Source organism: Pristiophorus japonicus, chromosome 3 (genome assembly GCF_044704955.1).
Source record: "Pristiophorus japonicus isolate sPriJap1 chromosome 3, sPriJap1.hap1, whole genome shotgun sequence".
Lineage (NCBI taxonomy): Eukaryota > Metazoa > Chordata > Chondrichthyes > Pristiophoridae > Pristiophorus > Pristiophorus japonicus.
Window position 1 is genome coordinate 142,995,936 of NC_091979.1, and position 18,260 is coordinate 143,014,195.

General features: G+C 45.6%; 1 protein-coding gene and 1 pseudogene across 3 annotated transcripts in view; one reads left to right on the plus strand and one right to left on the minus strand.

Annotated features, from left to right (window-relative positions):
* Positions 1 to 18,260, minus strand: part of hibch (3-hydroxyisobutyryl-CoA hydrolase) — a 231,163-nt gene that overhangs the window by 100,450 nt on the left and 112,453 nt on the right. The window lies entirely within an intron of this gene.
* Positions 3,753 to 3,985, plus strand: LOC139260613 (U2 spliceosomal RNA; annotated as a pseudogene).

The window sequence follows — 18,260 nt, forward strand, 5'->3', positions numbered from 1 at the left end:
GAATCGCAGGATAGCTCAGATGAATACGTGGCTTGAGGAGTGGTGCAGAAGGGAGGAATTCAAATTCCTGGGACATTGGAACCGGCTCTGGGAGAGGTGGGACCAGACCGGACGGTCTGCACCTGAACCAATGTCCGAGGGGGAGTGTTTGCTAGTGCTGTTAGGGAGGGGTTAAACTAATATGGCAGGGGGATGGGAACCTATGCAGGGAGACAGAGGGAAGTAGAATGGGGGCAGAAGCAAAAGATAGAAAGAAGAAAAGTAAAAGTGGAGGGCAGAGAAACCCAAGGCAAAAAGCAAAAAGGAACACATTACAGCAAAATTCTAAAGGGGCAAAGTGTGTTAAAAAGGCAAGCCTGAAGGTTCTGTGCCTCAATGCGAGGAATATTCAGAATAAGGTGGACGAATTAACTGCGCAGATAACAGTTAACGGATATGATGTAATTGGCATCACTGAGACACGGCTCCAGGGTGACCAAGGCTGGAAACAACATCCAAGGGTATTCAACATTTAGGAAGGATAGACAGAAAGGAAAAGGAGGTGGGGTGGCGTTGCTGGTTAAAGAGGAAATTAATGCAATAGTAAGGAAAGACATTAGCTTGGATGCTGTGGAATCGATATGAATGGAGCTACGGATTACCAAAGGGCAGAAAACGCTAGTGGGAGTTGTGTACAGACCACCAAACAGTAGTAGTGAGGTTGGGGACAGCATCAAACAAGAAATTAGGGATGCGTGCAATAAAGGTACAGCAGTTATCATGGGCGACTTTAATCTACATATTGACTGGGCTAACCAAACTGGTAGCAATGCGGGGGAGGAGGATTTCCTGGAGTGTATTAGGGATGGTTTTCTAGACAAATGTGTCAAGGAACCAACTAGAGGGCTGGCCATCCTAGACTGGGTGATGTGTAATGAGAAAGGACTAATTAGCAATCATGTTGTATGAGGCCCATTGGGAAGTGACCATAATATGGTAGAATTCTTTATTAAGATGGTGAGTGACACAGTTAATTCAGAGACTAGGGTCTTGAACTTGAGGAAAGGTAACTTTGATGGTATGAGACGTGAATTGGCTAGAATAGACTGGCGAGTGATACTTAAAGGGTTGACGGTGGATAGGCAATGGCAAACATTTAAAGATCACATGGATGAACTTCAACAATTGTACATCCCTGTCTGGAGTAAAAATAACATGGGGAAATAGGAGGTGGGTGGGGTGGCTTGACCCATCCACCTCCACGGAGGTGTGTGGGGGGCCTGACCCATCCACCTCCATGGCACGAACCTGGTATTGCAGTACTTCCAGGAACGGTGCTTGAGCTCTAGGCCTTTTGGCTAAGAGCATTGGCGCAGGGTGATCCTTGATGTGTGCAAGGTGACCTCTGCCGTTTGTGATCTGACAAAGAATTGGAAAGATTGGCAACTAATAATAAAAAAATAAAAAAATAAAAAAACATGGGGAAGGTGGCTCAACCGTGGCTAACAAGGGAAATTAAAGATAGTGTTGAATCCAAGGAAGAGGCATATAAATTGGCCAGAAAAAGCAGCAAACCTGAGGACTGGGAGAAATGTAGAATTCAGGAGAGGAGGACCAAGGGTTTTAATTAGGAGGGGGAAAACAGAGTATGAGAGGAAGCTTGCTGGCAACATAAAAACTGACTGCAAAACCTTCTATAGATATGTGAAGAGAAAAAGATTAGTGAAAACAAACGTAGGTCCCTTGCAGTCAGATTCAAGTGAATTTATAATGGTGAACAAAGAAATGGCGGACCAGTTAAACAAATACTTTGGTTCTGTCTTTACAAAGGAAGACACAAATAACCTTCTGGAAATACTAGGGGATCGAGGTCTAGTGGAGGAGGAGGAACTGAAGGAAATCCTTTAGGTGGGAAATTGTGTTCGGGAAATTGATGGAATTGAAGGCCGATAAATCCCCAGGGCCTGATAGTCTGCATTCCAGAGTATTTAAGGAAGTAGCCCTAGAAATAGTGGATGCATTGGTGATCATTTTCCAACAGTCTGTCGACTCTGGATCGGTTCCTATGGACTGGAGGGTAGCTAATGTAACACCACTTTTTAAGAAAGGAGGGAGAGAGAAAACGGGTAATTATAGACCGGTTAGCCTGACATCAGTAGTGGGGAAAATGTTGGAATCAATTATTAAAGATGAAATAGCAGCACATTTGGAAAGCAGTGACAGGATCGGTCCAAGTCAGCATGGATTTATCAAAGGGAAATCCTGCTTGACAAATCTTCTAGAATTTTTTGAGGATGTAACTGGTAGAGTGGACAAGGGAGAACCAGTGGATGTGGTGTATTTGGATTTCAAAAGGTTTTTGACAAGGTCCCACACAAGAGATTGGTGTGCAAGATTAAAGCGCATGGTATTGGGGGTAATGTACTGACGTGGATAGAGAACTGGTTGGCAGACAGGAAGCAGAGAGTCGAGATAAACGGGTCCTTTTCAGAATGGCAGGCAGTGACTAGTGGGGTGCCGCAGGGCTCAATGCTGGGACCTCAGCTATTTACTATATACATTAATAATTTGGATGAGGGTATTGAGTGTAATATCTCCAAGTTTGCAGATGACACTAAGCTGGGTGGCAGTGTGAGCTGTGAAGAGGATGCTAAAAGGCTGCAGGGTGACTTGGACAGGTTAGGTGAGTGGGCAAACGCATGGCAGATGCAGTATAATGTGATATGAGGTTATCCACTTTGGTGGCAAAAACACGAAGGCAGAATATTATCTGAATGGCGGCAGATTAGGAAAAGGAGAGGTGCAGCGAGACCTGGGTGTCATGGTACATCACTCATTGAAAGTTGGCATGCAGGTTCAGCAGGCGGTGAAGAATGTAAATGGTATGTTGGCTTTCATAGCTAGGGGATTTGAGAATAGGAGCAGGGAGATCTTACTGCAGTTGTACAGAGGCCTCACCTGGAATAGTGTGTTCAGTTTTGGTCTCCTAATCTGAGGAAGGATGTTCTTGCTATTCAGGGAGTGCAGCGAAGGCTCACCAGACTGATTCCCGGGATGGCAGGATTGACATATGAGGAGAGACTGGATCGACTGGGCCTGTATTCACTGGAGTTTAGGGTCTCATAGAAACATATAAAATTCTGACGTGACTGGACAGGTTAGATGCAGGAAGAATGTTCCCGATGTTGGGGAAGTCCAGAACCAGGGGACATAGTCTAAGGATAAGAGGTAAGCTATTTAGGACTGAGATGGAGAAACTTCTTCACTCAGAGAGTTGTTAACCTGTGGAATTCCCTACCGCAGAGAGTTGTTGATGCCAGTTCATTTGATATAGTGAAGAGGGAGTTAGATATGGCCCTTTAGGCTAAAGGGATCAAGGGGTATGGAGAGAAAGCAGGAAAGGGGTACTGAGGTGAATGATCAGCCATGATCTTATTGAATGGTGGTGCAGGCTCGAAGGGCCGAATGGCCTACTCCTATAGCTAATTTATATGTTTCTATGTTTCAGAGAGGGACTGAAAGCATGTGTGGGTGTGGTGTGTGCTTTTTTGGCTGTTGTGGGAGGCACGAGGGAGATTCACCAGCAGCAAAAAGCCGACTAAGCACCAAGAAGGTAGTTGGCACCAAGTTTTTGTCCAACAAACAATACATAAGTTGGGAGGGATGGAGGAGGCCCTGGAGCTGTTAGCCAGGAACACTGACAGAGGGCTCCCAGTGGTCCCAGAGCGCGGCACAGCACCCCAAGGTGCCGCACCCCCATTGCCAACGACACGAGAGCCCCTCGGCCTTTTGGCTAAGATCATGCGTAACTGACCTGACCAGCCACCATGACCTCCGGGTGGTTTCTCCCTGGTCAGGAAGGTATATGCTTGCTTTTTTGGAAACAGGAGGTGGGTGGGGTGGCTTGACCTATCCACCTCCACGGAGGTGTGTGGGGTGGCTTGACCCATCCACCTCCATGGCACGAATCTGGTATTGCAGTACTTCCAGGAACGGTGCAGTGGCTCTAGGCCTTTTGGCTAAGAGCATTGGCGCAGAGTGATCCTTGGCATGTGCAAGGTGACCTCTGGCGTTTGTGATTTGACAAAGAATTGGAACGATTGGCTACGAATTTAAAAAAAAAAAAAAAACATCTTGGTTCTGGCTCGGAGCACGTTCCCACCTCGGGACCGTCCTCTCCCGTATCTGTCCAAGCAGCGGTTATGCCATCATTCCCCCCACCCCCACCCCCGCCCCCGCCAATGAAGCATTACCTGAGGAGCTCCTCGGCCAGGCGGCTTGAAGTCAGGAGGGGAAGGGGAAGGGATAGAGTTGGGGAGAAGCGGTGGAGGGAAGGAGAGTGAGGTATATGGCCGCAGGTGTTGTCTGAGGCATATTTTTAGGTTTCTGCTGCTATTTTGGTGGGAGGTTCGGGGCAAGGGCCACAAGGGGCTACCTGGTTGTTTTGCATTTGTGTTCTGTTTTGCTGGAAATGGGGACCATTGCAATGATGTAAATGTGATAAATTTGTTGTGGGTTGGGGTGAGGGTGGGTGGGGTGATTTTTACAGATATTCTTATGATTTCAGACAAATGGTCGTATTAAATGTTTTTTATTTAACATAACTTTGTTGTGCATTGGCTCAGATAGCTGTACCGTTACACACTGGTGATTCCTTATCAAAGGGTATAATTACACTTAACTTCAATCAACTTAAACTTTAACTGTCACCAAGGTGATGCCCACCATTGATATATGACCTGCACACTCAGCAGTGTGTCAGCCTTGTAAATAACACCAACGCTCGTTCTGACAAAGCGCTCATTTATGAGCTCCTGACATAAGAGTCTTGCAGCTATGTAGCCACCATGGGTCTTTTCCTGCCGTCTACAGGGGGGTGGGGGCATGGCTTCTGCATCAGCCTGATTGTCTGGCCTGAGGTCAGCGTCCAGCTCCTCGCCCTCCTCTTCCTCTCTCTCCTGAGGTGGACTGTCAGACCCTTCTAGCAATTCTTGTCCCCTCCTGATAGTCAAGTTGTGCAGCATGGAGCACACCACCACGAATTGAGCTACATGCTCAGGGTGGTATTGGAGCTCGCCTCCTGAGTGATCCAGGCATCTAAAGTGCTGCTTAAGCACTCCAATGCTTTCCTTGACGATATTGCGCGTGGCTCGCTAGCTCTCATTGTATCGCTTCTCGGCTTCGTTGTGGGTGTCACACACTGGAGTCATCAGCCAGGTGGCAAGGCCATATCCTTTGTCACCAAGCATCCAGCATTTACCTTGTGGCTGATTGTATCTGACTTGTTTACCAGTGCTCTCACACAGGATGTGAACATCATGGATGCTTTCCGGAAATTTAGCATTCGCTGCCATAATAATTGCTGGTGGTCGACAACGAGTTGCAGAGTCAGGGAGTGGAATCCCTTGCGGTTCCTGAAAACCTCTGCATCCTGAAAAGTGCCCGCATCGTGATGTGCGTACAGTCTATTGTTTCTTGCGCCTTGAGGAAGTTAGCAATTCGATAGAATCCTAGAGCCCTCTCAGTCTGAGCCTCCCTGGTCATAGGGAAGCTGATAAAGTCCATCCTGCGTGCGTACAGGGCTTCAGTGACCTGTCTAATGCGGCAATGTGTGACATGCTGAGATATACCGCAAATGTCGCAAGTGGAGGCCTGAAAGGAACCTGACGCGTAGAACGACAGTGCCGCGGTGACCATGACATCGCTAGACAGTGCAGTCCTGTTGATGCTGGCAGGCTGCAGATCTCTCATGAGCTCTCCTTATGAGCTCACGGATAACCTCTTTCTGGAAGCGCAGTCTCCGAAGGCAGGTGGTGTTGCACAAGTTGAGGTAAGATCGCTTCTTCCTGTACTTGCGGGGGGGTGTAACGTCTGGTCCTCCTCATTAGTCTGTCACATCTTACATTGGGCACATAATGCTGTTGAGTGTACCTTCTGCCATCTCGAGTCTGCAGCATGTGAGTGGTCATCAAGAGATGTTGAGAAAAGCCAAGCCCCATTCCAATAGCTATCTGCTTTCCATCGATTGTTCACAAAGAACGAATGTCCCCACTAAGACACCTAGTAAATTCCAATCGTCCACAGTATGAAAAGATGTTTGTTCAGATGTTCACATCACCTCCAAACTCCCCAGAGGCTGAAGCAGAGCAGCCTTTTAAATGATGCGATGTGCCATTTAGAACATGGCGTCCATACCGCTGTGAGTAGTTCCGGTTGGTTCAACTTTTTCCCAGCGGTTTTTTCGGCGAGCAAAATTGTCGGTGAGATGTGTGCGAGGTGTCGAAAGTAAGGATGAGCAATATACTGGGCGCTAGTTTCGGCAAATGTGATCTTTACGACAAATAAAGGTTGGCCGTCGGTATTATTGAATCTCGGCGTTAATTACATGCCGAAAGTAACCCTGGGCGATATTATGGCTGTTGGTTTCGTCCATTCTGATGATTCCGCCCAAAGAAAGTGGGCGGGCGATATTATTTTTTCCCGACATTACGTACATGGTGAAAGTAACGCTTGGCGATAAGTGTTCGAAAAATGGCGTCACTTTCCATTTTGCGGCTAAATGGGCGATATCTGGGGGTTACACCTCATGGACGGTAATTGGGCGTTATGCATGGCAAAATAATGCAAAACCTAGCCCATGGACCCCCCCGCCCCCGACCACGGTCCTTTCATTCAGAATTAAAGAATTTTATCACTTCTGGAAGGAAAAAATATATAAAACTCCAAAGTAACTAACTAACCCACTAATTAGAGTATAAAGTCTTTTATTTTACCAGCCAACTGCAGAGTATTAGATAACAAAGAATGTTCACAAAGCTAACTATTGTTCCACATTCTGTAGTCTGACAAGACTGGATCAAATTACACATTGCAGGGTTGCCTACAACAGGGAGGATCAAATTGCACATTCTAGACAAACTGTTGGATATGTTGTCCTCCAAAGGGAGCAATCAGAAATCTGGTGTTGCAAATAGATGCAGCCAATAAAACAGCTTGAAACACGTGATAATTTTCTCATGACCTGATAAATTATAATCTCATCTGATGAGATTTCAATGGTAATGATTCTTTCTTCCAGCTCTGTATCCCTGGAGAGATGCCAATTTCTACGATTCCAAACTACATAGCACATGTCTGGTCAGTCAAAGCTGTCTACTTCACTTTTGGAATAATGCAACAGAATTTTTGTGCTATGACAAAACAATAACCTACACTCAAATCTTTCCATTTTTGGGGGGAACTATCCGAAATGTCTAGGATATGCCAATATTTATGCCTCAGTCATCTGAAATATTGACACCATTTTTCAAAGAAAGGTATCTTTTAAAGTGATGTAAACAAGGCTAAGTTGTCAAGTACATTGCTCAGTGTGAAACTGAGCTACACAATCCTGAAAGGCACTGATTAGGTCTCTGGTCTGCAGACTGGCAAGGGTTGGAGTAAGGAGTAGGGGGAAATAGTTTAGTAAGGATTTCTGATCCTGACCACTATCGGTGACTCCTGCTGTATATTGCATAGGCATCAAGTAAGGACAGGATTGGCAAAAATGTGATTGGGTTAAATGTCATTGGATTTAAGATCCAGCTTCAGAAATTAAAGATCAAATCTCTACTTTATTGAGGAAATAGATAGTGCCAAACAGGACAACATGTCTCATGTTAGTGCCTTCAGGAAAAGAAGGGAAATCCTTGGAGTGAGCAGTGGAAAAATAACGGGCTTTAATCCTCAAAGAGTTAATACAACTTGATACTGTTTGCAGTGGTACACCTTTAAGAAGTGACAAACCACTCATTAGCAAATTACCTGATTACAAATAGCAATTTAGTTGTAAACTGTTTGGTCCTGGGATCATGAAGTATGCTTGGATATTTTTTTAATTTAATGGAACATTTATTCCTTGGGGTCAATATTTTTATTAAAAAATTATTCGTCCTGAGATGTGGGTGTCACTGGCAAGATCAGCATTTATTGCCCATGCCTAACTGCCCTCGAGATGGTTCACATGGTGAAGGTACTCCCAAGTGCTGTTAATGAGGGAATTCTAGGATTGTGACCCAGCGACAATGAAGGAACGGTGATATATTTCCAAGTCAGGATGGTGTGCGACTTGGAAGGGGACTTGGAGGTGATAGTGTTCCCAAGCGCCTGCTGCCCTTGTCCTTCTAGGTGGTAGAGGTTGCGGGTTTGGGAGGAGCTGTCAAAGAAGCCTTGGCGAGTTGCTGCAGTGCATCTTGTAGATGGTACACACTGCAGCCACATGCATCAGTGGTGGAGGGAGTGAATGTTTAAAGTGGTGGGTGGGCTGCCAATCAAGGGGGCTGCTTTGTCCTGGATGGTGTCGAGCTTCTTGAGAGTGTTGTTGAAGCTGCACTCATCCAGGCAAGTGGAGAGTATACCATCACACTCATGTCCTGTGCCTTGTAGATGGTGGAAAGGCTTTGGGGAGTCAGGAGGCAAGACACTCGCCGCAGAATACCCAGCCTCCGACCTGCGCTTGTAGCCACAGTATGTGTATGGCTGGTCCAGTTACATTTCTTGTCAATGGTGAGCCCCAGCATGTTGATTTGGGGGGGGGGGGGGAGATTCGGCGATGGTAATATTAAGGGGCGGTGGTTAGATGCTCTCTTGTTGAAGATAGTCATTGCCTGGCACTTGTGTGGTGCGAATGTTACTTGCCACTTATTAGCCCAGGCCTGAATGTCGTTCAGGTCTTGCTGCATGTGGGCATAGACTGCTTCGTTAGCTGAGGAGTTGCGAATGGAACTGAACACTGTGCAATCAGCAACATCTGACCTTTGGATGGAGGGAAGGTCATTGATGAAGCAGCTAAAGATGGCTGGGCCTGGGACAGTGCCCTGAGGAACTCCTGCAGCAATGTCCTGGGGCTGATATGATTGGCCTCCAACAACCATCTTCCTTTGTGCTAGGTATGACTCCAACTAGTGGAGAGTCTTTCCCCCGATTCCCATGGACTTTAATTTTATTAGAGCTCCTTGATGCCACACTCGGTCAAATGCTGCCTTGATGTCAAGGGCAGTCACTCTCACCTCACATCTCGAATTCAGCTCTTTCGTCCATGTTTGGATCAAATCTGTAATAAGGTCTGGAGCCTGACCCATCCATCTCCATGGCACGAACCTGGTATTGCAGTACTTCCAGGAACGGTGCAGTGGCTCTAGGCCTTTTGGCTAAGAGCATTGGCGCAGAGTGATCCTTGGCGTGTGCAAGGTGACCTCTGGCGTTTGTGATTTGACAAAGAATTGGAACGATTGGCTACGAATTTCAAAAAAATAAAAAATAAATAAGGTCTGGAGCCAGGTGGCCCTGGCGGAACCCAAACTGGGCATCGGTGAGCAGGTTATTGGTGAGTACGTGCTGCTTGATAGCACTGTCAACAACACCTTCCATCACTTTGCTGATGATTGACAGTAGACTGCTGGGGTGGTAATTAGCCGGATTGGATTTTTCCTATTTTTTTGTGGACAGCACATACTGGGCAATTTTCCACATTGTCGGGTAGATGCCAGTGTAATAGTTTACTGGAACAGCTTGGCTAGTTGTGGAGCACAAGTCTTCAGCAAGACAACCGGGATATTGTCGGGGCCCATAGCCTTTTCTGTATCCAGTACGCTCAGCCATTTCTTGGTACCACATGGAGTGAATAGAATTGGCTGAAGACTGGCTTCTGTGATGGTGGGGACCTCAAGAGGAGGATGAGATGGATCATCTACTCGACACTTCTGGCTGAAGATGGTTGCAAACGCTTCAGCCTTGTCTTTGGCACCTGCCTGCTGAGCTCTGCCATCATTGAGGATGGGGATATTCATGGAACCCTCTCCTCCAGTTAGTTGTTTAATGGTCCACCATCATTCATGACTGGATGTTGCAGGACTGCAGAGCTTTGATCTGATCTATCGATTGTGGGATCGCTTAACTCTGTCTATAGCATATTGCTTCTGTTATTTAGCAGGCATGTTGTCCTGTGTTGCAGCTTCCCCAGGTTGGCACCTTATTTTTAGGTATGCCTGGTGCTGCTCCTGGCATGCTCTTCTACACTCTTCATTGAACCAGGGTTAGTCGCCTGGCTTGATGTTAATGATACAGTAAGGGATATGCCAGGCCATGAGGTTACTCATTGTGGTGGAATAAAATGTTGCTGCTGCTGATGACCCATAGCGCCTCATGGAGGCCCAGTTTTGAGCTGCTAGATCTGTTCTGAATCTATCCCATTTAGCACAGTGGTCGTGCCACACAACACAATGGAAGGTGTCCTCAGCGTGAAGGCAGGATTTCATCACCACAAGGACAGTGCGGTGGTCACTGCTACCAATACCGTCATGGACAGATGCATCTGCGACAGGTAGATATATCACCAACGATGTCTCCGCAAAATCCTGCAAATCTCCTGGGAGGACAGACGCACCAACATCAGTATCCTCGCCCAGGCTAACATCCCCAGTATTGAAGCACTGACCACACTCGATCAGCTTCACTGGGCAGACCACATAGTTCACATGCCAGATACGAGACTCCCTAAGGAAATGCTTTATGTGGAGCTCCTTCATGGTAAACGAGCCAAAGGAGGACAGCGGAAACGTTAAGGACACCCTCAAAGCCTTCCTAGTAAAGTGCGACATAACCACTGACATCTGGGAGACCCTGTCCGCAGACCGCCCGAGGTGGAGAAAGTCCATCCGGGGGAGTCGTTGAGCTCGGAGTCTCGATGCAAGGAGCAAGAAGAGGCCAGGCGCAGGCAGCGGAAGAAGCGCACGGCAAACCAGCCCCACTGACCCCTTCCCCCGACGAATGTCTGTCCCACCTGTAACAGGGTCTGTGACTCCCATATCGGACTGTTCAGCCATCAAAGAACTCACTTAGGAAGTGGAAGCAAGTCCTCCTCGATTCCGAGAGGGTGCCTATGATAATGATGATGGTGATGATGAGGTCAAGTAGGTTTTTCCCCTCGTGTCGGTTCTCTCTGCTGCAGGTCAAGTCTGGCAGCTATGCCCGTAGTGGTGCTACCAAGCCACTCGGTGATGGACATTGAAGTCCCCCACCCAGAGTACATTCTATGCCCTTACTACCCTCAGTGCTTCTTCCAAGTGGTGTTCAACATGGCGGAGTACTGATTCATCAGCTGAGGGAGGGCGGTATGTGGTAATGAGCAGGAGGTTTCCTTGCCCATGCTTGACCTGATGCCATGAGTCTTCATGGGGTCTGGAGTCAATGTTGAGGACTCCCAGGGCCACTCCCTCCCGACTGTATACCATTGTGATGGGACAGGACGTACCCAGGGATGGTATTGGAGGAGTCTGGGACGTTACCTGAAAGGTATGATTCTGAGAGTATGACTATGTCAGGCTGTTGCTTGACTAGTCTGTGGGACAGCTCTCCCAATTTTGGCGCAAGTCTCCAGATGTTAGTGAGGACGGCTTTGTAGAGTTGACTGGGCTGGGTGTGCCATTGTCGTGTCCGAAGCTGCTGCTGAGGTCAATGCCGGGTCAGTTTTATTATTATTATGCTTTCTTGTTACAACAGAGTGGCTTGCTAGGCCATTTCAGAGGCTAGTTAAGAGTCAGCCATATTGTTGTGGGTCTGGAGTCACATATAGGCCAGACCATGTAAGGACAGCAGATTTCCTTCCCTAAAGGACATTCATGAACCAGATGGGTTTTTACAACAATCCATGCTCGAAGGTAGACATGCTCACCCCATTCTGACACTAGCTTTGTATTCTAGATTTATTTAATTAACTGAATTTAAATTCCACAGCTGCCATGGAGTTGAACTCACGTCTCCGGATTAAGAGAAGTAACATTATCTCTATGCTTCTGTACCCAGTAATAATTTCCAAGACCTCTCATCACTTCAATTTTTCCCAAGTACCAGGAAATGCTCACAGTAGAGCCTGTCTTTGTTTTGTAAGAGCACAAAATGGCTTCTGTAACATTTAATACAATTGTTATATTTGAACAAACTGCCTTCAGTCAATGCCGAAACAGCAGTGCTAAAATAAAGCAGCAGCTTTTCCGAACACTGCACAGAGTACCAATGCAGACAACATTTTGAAAATGATCCAGACATTCCTTCCTTCATCTGAATTTTACATACTGGGGAGGCAGTGGTCAAAGGTAGATTTGTTGGCAGGTTGGGGGGGGGGGGGCGGGTGGGGGGGTGAAGGGTTAAAGGGGTTGATTATTATGAAAATACCCACCAAAAATGGATTACTATTTTGTTTGCTGTTTGTGGGGAGCGTTGTGGGTGTATGTTACTGAAAATATTTTGCTGTTTTGTTAACTTTTTTTGGGGGGAGGGGAAAAAAGAGAGGTGTTGGTTTTTTATGAAAAATTGTTTACTGTTTGGGGTGTTGTGGGTTTAATGTTTAAAGTGTAATGTTTACTTTTTTCAATCTTATAAATTTTTTCTTATTTATTTCAAAATTTGCGCTTAAAAGAATTATTAATTTACTTTTCAAAAAAGCTTTTTCAAAATGTATAAAATTTTATTGAACTTAACAATTTTTGTGCTGTGCCTCACTCATTTTTACTAAATGAGGGGGTCAACAATCAATACAAGGGTTACAAACAATGGACATTTTAAGGTTTTAACTGAACTCTTAACCGTTCAAGCCAAGCGTTCATTTATGAGCTGCTGACTAACCGTTTTGCTGCTACATAACTGCCACAGGGCTTCTCCTGCGGTGTAGGGGTGGGTGGTATCATGGTTTCATCGCCATACTCGTCCTCGACTTCCTCCCCTTCCTCTTCTCTAACTGCCTTGTCCACTCTGTCCTGAGGTGGTCCTGCAGTCCCCTGTGGTATTTCCTGTCCCCTTCTGATTGCCAAGTTGTGCAACATGCAAAACACCACAATGAACTCCGTCCGGGTGGTACTGTAGGTTGCCTCCAGAGTGGTCCAGGCATCTGAAGCATTGCTTCAGCACTCCAATTGTCTTTTCGACGATATTGCATGTGGCTACGTGGCTGTTATTGTAGCGATACTCGGCATCTGTCTGGGGTTTACGGAGAGGGATCAAGAGCCAGGTGGGCGAGGCCGTATCCTTTGTCAGTAAGCATTCAGCATTGACCTTGTGCTTGACCTCTAAAGTGGTCGGAGACAGTGCTCTCACACAAGATGTGCGCATCATGAATGCTCTCTGGAAAATTGGCATTTCCTGCCATGATTATTTGCTTGTGGTCGATAAAGAGCTGCACGTTCAGGGAGTGGAATCCTTTTCGGTTCCGAAACACCTCTGCATTCTCTAAAGGTGCTCGCAGGGCGATGTGCGTACAGTCTATTGCACCCTGAACCTTAGCGAAGTTTGCTATTCTCGAGAAACCCAGAGTCTTCTCACTCTGTGCCTCCCTGATCATTGGGAAGTTTAAAAAGTCAAACCTTTGTGCGTAGTGTTTCTGTCACCTGCCGAATGGAGCAATGTGTGGCGTGCTGAGAGATGCAGCAAATGTTGCCAGCTGATGCCTGAAAGGAGCCCGATGCATAGAATGAAAGTGCCGTAGTGACTTTAACCTCAACAAGCAGTGCAGTCCTGACGGTGCTGGTCGGCTGCAGGTTTCCTTTAATTAACTGGCATATCTCACTGATGTTGACCTCCTTTCGGAAGCGCAGCCTTCCACCGCACGCTTTATCGGACAAGTCCAGGTATGATCCCTTATACCTGTAAATTCGTTGGGTGTAAGGTCTCCTCCTCCTCCTCAGCAGTCTGCCACCTCTTTGATTGGGCACATAATGCTCTTCAATAAACCTTCTTCCAGCTGAATTCTGCAGCATCTAATTAGTTAGCAGTACTGGCTGAGAAATTGCAGGCCCCATTTCTTTAATAGTCCTCTAATCTGTCAAAAGTTATTCAAATTTCCTTCAACAATCACAAAATTAAAGCAGATACTCTACTATACCCTCAAATTAAGTATTGATTTGAAACACCCTTAAAACACACTCAAAAATGATTTAAATGTCACCTACAAGTAAAGGTAGCCTTTTCTTCAAATACATCAGATTTCAAAATGGCGTCCATAGCGCTGGGTCAGGGGCAGTTAAATGCACCGTTTTCACCATTTTGGGCGGTATTTTGGCGAAATGCCAAAATTAGCGCTGGGGTGGTATTATGGGTGGTATTTGGATGGTGCACAACGGAATCCACAGAAAATTGACTGCATATGATGGGCGGGCGGCTCAGTTTACCGCCAGCGGTAATAGGCCGCCGAAACTACCGCCAGCAGTATATGGATGGTAAGTCGACGCAAGTTTCCTCTGGAAGCTAAAAACGGGCAGTAATAGCATAAAAATGGGTGGTAATAGGGGCAGTAATCGGGCGTGAAGATGCCAAAAGTCTAGCCCATTGTCTTTTGATTAAATACACATGTTGGATTGCAGCAATCTGTATATTTGCACATTTCAGAATCAATTCAGTGATGTTCTGAAATTTTCTTTTGTGATTATTGCATGGATAAGAGTCCAAGTCATCCGTGATATTGTAATGCTATTGCTTTTAATGTTCAGTCAAATCTGCTGTATTTTAGAAAGCATAGCAACATTCAATTTCTTTACTGGACCATTTGAGATAAATTTGCTATTTTTATGCTGAATTCCATGGTTTACATTTAACCAACACTCACTGCAGTATATAAATTTGTTGGCTTCCTCCAAAACTGTACCAGTGATTATCTTTATGCCTATCCTACGACGTGTCAGCCATAGTCCCTACAATATGTGCTGTTTTAATGTATCTGTGACATGTCAGAAAGAGTATTTGTTGGAATACAATATATTTCTGTCTATACAATTCCAATCACTTACTGTGCTTCCTCAAGTATGAGCAAGTATGTAAACAAACGATTGTCAGGGCATGGAGGCTCTCTCCCCTCCCCACCCCACCCCCCACCCCAAACACAGGCATGTACATATGTACACAGGCATCAAGGATCACCAAAATCTTCAATTATTTTGCAAGTAATGCCAATGTTGTTTTTATTCAAAAATGATAAATAATTTGAGAAATTTCAATTTATCAAATATAAATGATTCCTCAATAGACACAAGTGTTTGCTTGCACTTTGATCAGAACAAAATAACTTAAGTCACATGTATACAAATGTCTCTGGCTGATGGCTTTCAAAAATCTTTTGCTGTAAAAATGAAATACATAAAAATAAAACGCATCTTGCCCCAATCAACAAATGTGCTATATACATTAACAACTCTTGATTTATTAATTATGAATTAAGTTTATGTATTTACATCTACCTTTGTTCGCTTCAAAAGGCAGGTGAGCTGAGAACACAGACAGACACTTGGCAGTACGATATTACAGCTATTACTGAGACATGGCGGAAAGAAAGGCAGCTTTAGCAGCTCAACATTTCTGGTTACAAAGTTTGCAGACGGGGGAATAGAGGGGCGTAAAAATGGAGGGGCAAGGGGTCGCAGTATTACATAGAAACATAGAAAATAGGTGCAGGAGCAGGCCATTCAGCCCTTCTAGCCTGCACCGCCATTCAATGAGTTCATGGCTGAACATGAAACTTCAGTACCCCCTTCCTGCTTTCTCGCCATAACCCTTGATCCCCCGAGTAGTAAGGACTTCATCTAACTCCCTTTTGAATATATTTAGTGAATTGGCCTCAACTACTTTCTGTGGTAGAGAATTCCACAGGTTCACCACTCTCTGGGTGAAGAAGTTTCTCCTCATCTCGGTCCTAAATGGCTTATCCCTTATCCTCAGACTGTGACCCCTGGTTCTGGACTTCCCCAACATTGGGAACATTCTTCCTGCATCTAACCTGTCTAAACCCGTCAGAATTTTAAACCTTTCCATGAGGTCCCCTCTCATTCTTCTGAACTCCAGTGAATACAAGCCCAGTTGATCCAGTCTTTCTAGATAGGTCAGTCCCGCCATCCCAGGAATCAGTCTGGTGAATCTTCGCTGCACTCCCTCAATAGCAAGAATGTCCTTCCTCAAGTTAGGAGACCAAAACTGTACACAATACTCCAGGTGTGGCCTCACCAAGGCCCTGTACAACTGTAGCAACACCTCCCTGCCCCTGTATTCAAATCCCCTCGCTATGAAGGCCAACATACCATTTGCTTTCTTAACCGCCTGCTGTACCTGCATGCTAACCTTCAATGACTGATGTACCATGACACCCAGGTCTCGTTGCACCTTCCCTTTTCCTAATCTGTCACCATTCAGATAATAGTCTGTCTCTCTGTTTTTACCACCAAAGTGGATAACCTCACATTTATCCACATTATACTTCATCTGCCATGCATTTGCCCACTCACCTAACCTATCCAAGTCACTCTGCAGCCTCATAGCATCCTCCTCGCAGCTCACACTGCCACCCAACTTAGTGTCATCCGCAAATTTGGAGATACTGCATTTAATCCCCTCGTCTAAATCATTAATGTACAATGTAAACAGCTGGGGCCCCAGCACAGAACCTTGCGGCACCCCACTAGTCACTGTCTGCCATTCTGAAAAGTACCCGTTTACTCCTACTCTTTGCTTCCTGTCTGACAACCAGTTCTCAATCCACGTCAGCACACTACCCCCAATCCCATGTGCTTTAACTTTGCACATTAATCTCTTGTGTGGGACCTTGTCGAAAGCCTTCTGAAAGTCCAAATATACCACATCAACTGGTTCTCCTTTGTCCACTTTACTGGAAACATCCTCAAAAAATTCTAGAAGATTTGTCAAGCATGATTTCCCTTTCACAAATCCATGCTGACTTGGACCTATCATGTCACCATTTTCCAGATGCACTGCTATGACATCCTTAATAATTGATTCCATCATTTTACCCACTACTGAGGTCAGGCTGACCGGTCTATAATTCCCTGTTTTCTCGCTCCCTCCTTTTTTAAAAAGTGGGGTTACATTGGCTACCCTCCACTCGATAGGAACTGATCCAGAGTCAATGGAATGTTGGAAAATGACTGTCAATGCATCCGCTATTTCCAAAGCCACCTCCTTAAGTACTCTGGGATGCAGTCCATCAGGCCCTGGGGATTTATCGGCCTTCAATCCCATCAATTTCCCCAACACAATTTCTCGACTAATAAAGATTTCCCTCAGTTCCCCCTCCTTACTAGACCCTCTGACCCCTTTTATATCCGGAAGGTTGTTTGTATCCTCCTTAGTGAATACCAAAGTACTTGTTCAATTGGTCTGCCATTTCTTTGTTCCCCGTTATGACTTCCCCTGATTCTGACTGCAGGGGACCTACGTTTGTCTTTACTAACCTTTTTCTCTTTACATACCTATAGAAACTTTTGCAATCCGCCTTAATGTTCCCTGCAAGCTTCTTCTCGTACTCCATTTTCCCTGCCCTAATCAAACCCTTTGTCCTCCTCTGCCGAGTTCTAAATTTCTCCCAGTCCCCAGGTTCGCTGCTATTTCTGGCCAATTTGTATGCCACTTCCTTGGCTTTAATACTATCCCTGATTTCCCTAGATAGCCACGGTTGAGCCACTTTCCCTTTTTTATTTTTACGCCAGACAGGAATGTACAATTGTTGTAATTCATCCATGCGGTCTCTAAATGTCTGCCATTGCCCATCCACAGTCAACCCCCTAAGTATCATTCGGCAATCTATCCTAGCCAATTCACGCCTCATACCTTCAAAGTTACCCTTCTTTAAGTTCTGGACCATGGTCTCTGAATTTACTGTTTCATTCTCCATCCTAATGCAGAATTCCACCATATTATGGTCACTCTTCCCCAAGGGGCCTCGCACAATGAGATTGCTAATTAATCCGCTCTCATTACACAACACCCAGTCTAAGATGGTCTCCCCACTAGTTGGTTCCTCAACATATTGGTCTAAAAAACCATCCCTTATGCACTCCAGGAAATCCTCCTCCACCGTATTGCTTCCAGTTTGGCTAGCCCAATCTATGTGCATATTAAAGTCACCCATTATAACTGCTACACCTTTATTGCATGCACCCCTAATTTCCTGTTTGATGCCCTCCCCAACATCCCTATTACTGTTTGGAGGTCTGTACACAACTCCTACTAACGTTTTTTGCCCTTTGGTGTTCTGCAGCTCTACCCATATAGATTCCACATCATCCAAGCTAATGTCTTTCCTAACTATTGCATTAATCTCCTCTTTAACCAGCAATGCTACCCCACCTCCTTTTCCTTTTATTCTATCCTTCCTGAATGTTGAATACCCCTGAATGTTGAGTTCCCAGCCCTGATCATCCTGGAGCCATGTCTCCGTAATCCCAATCACATCATATTTGTTAACATCTATT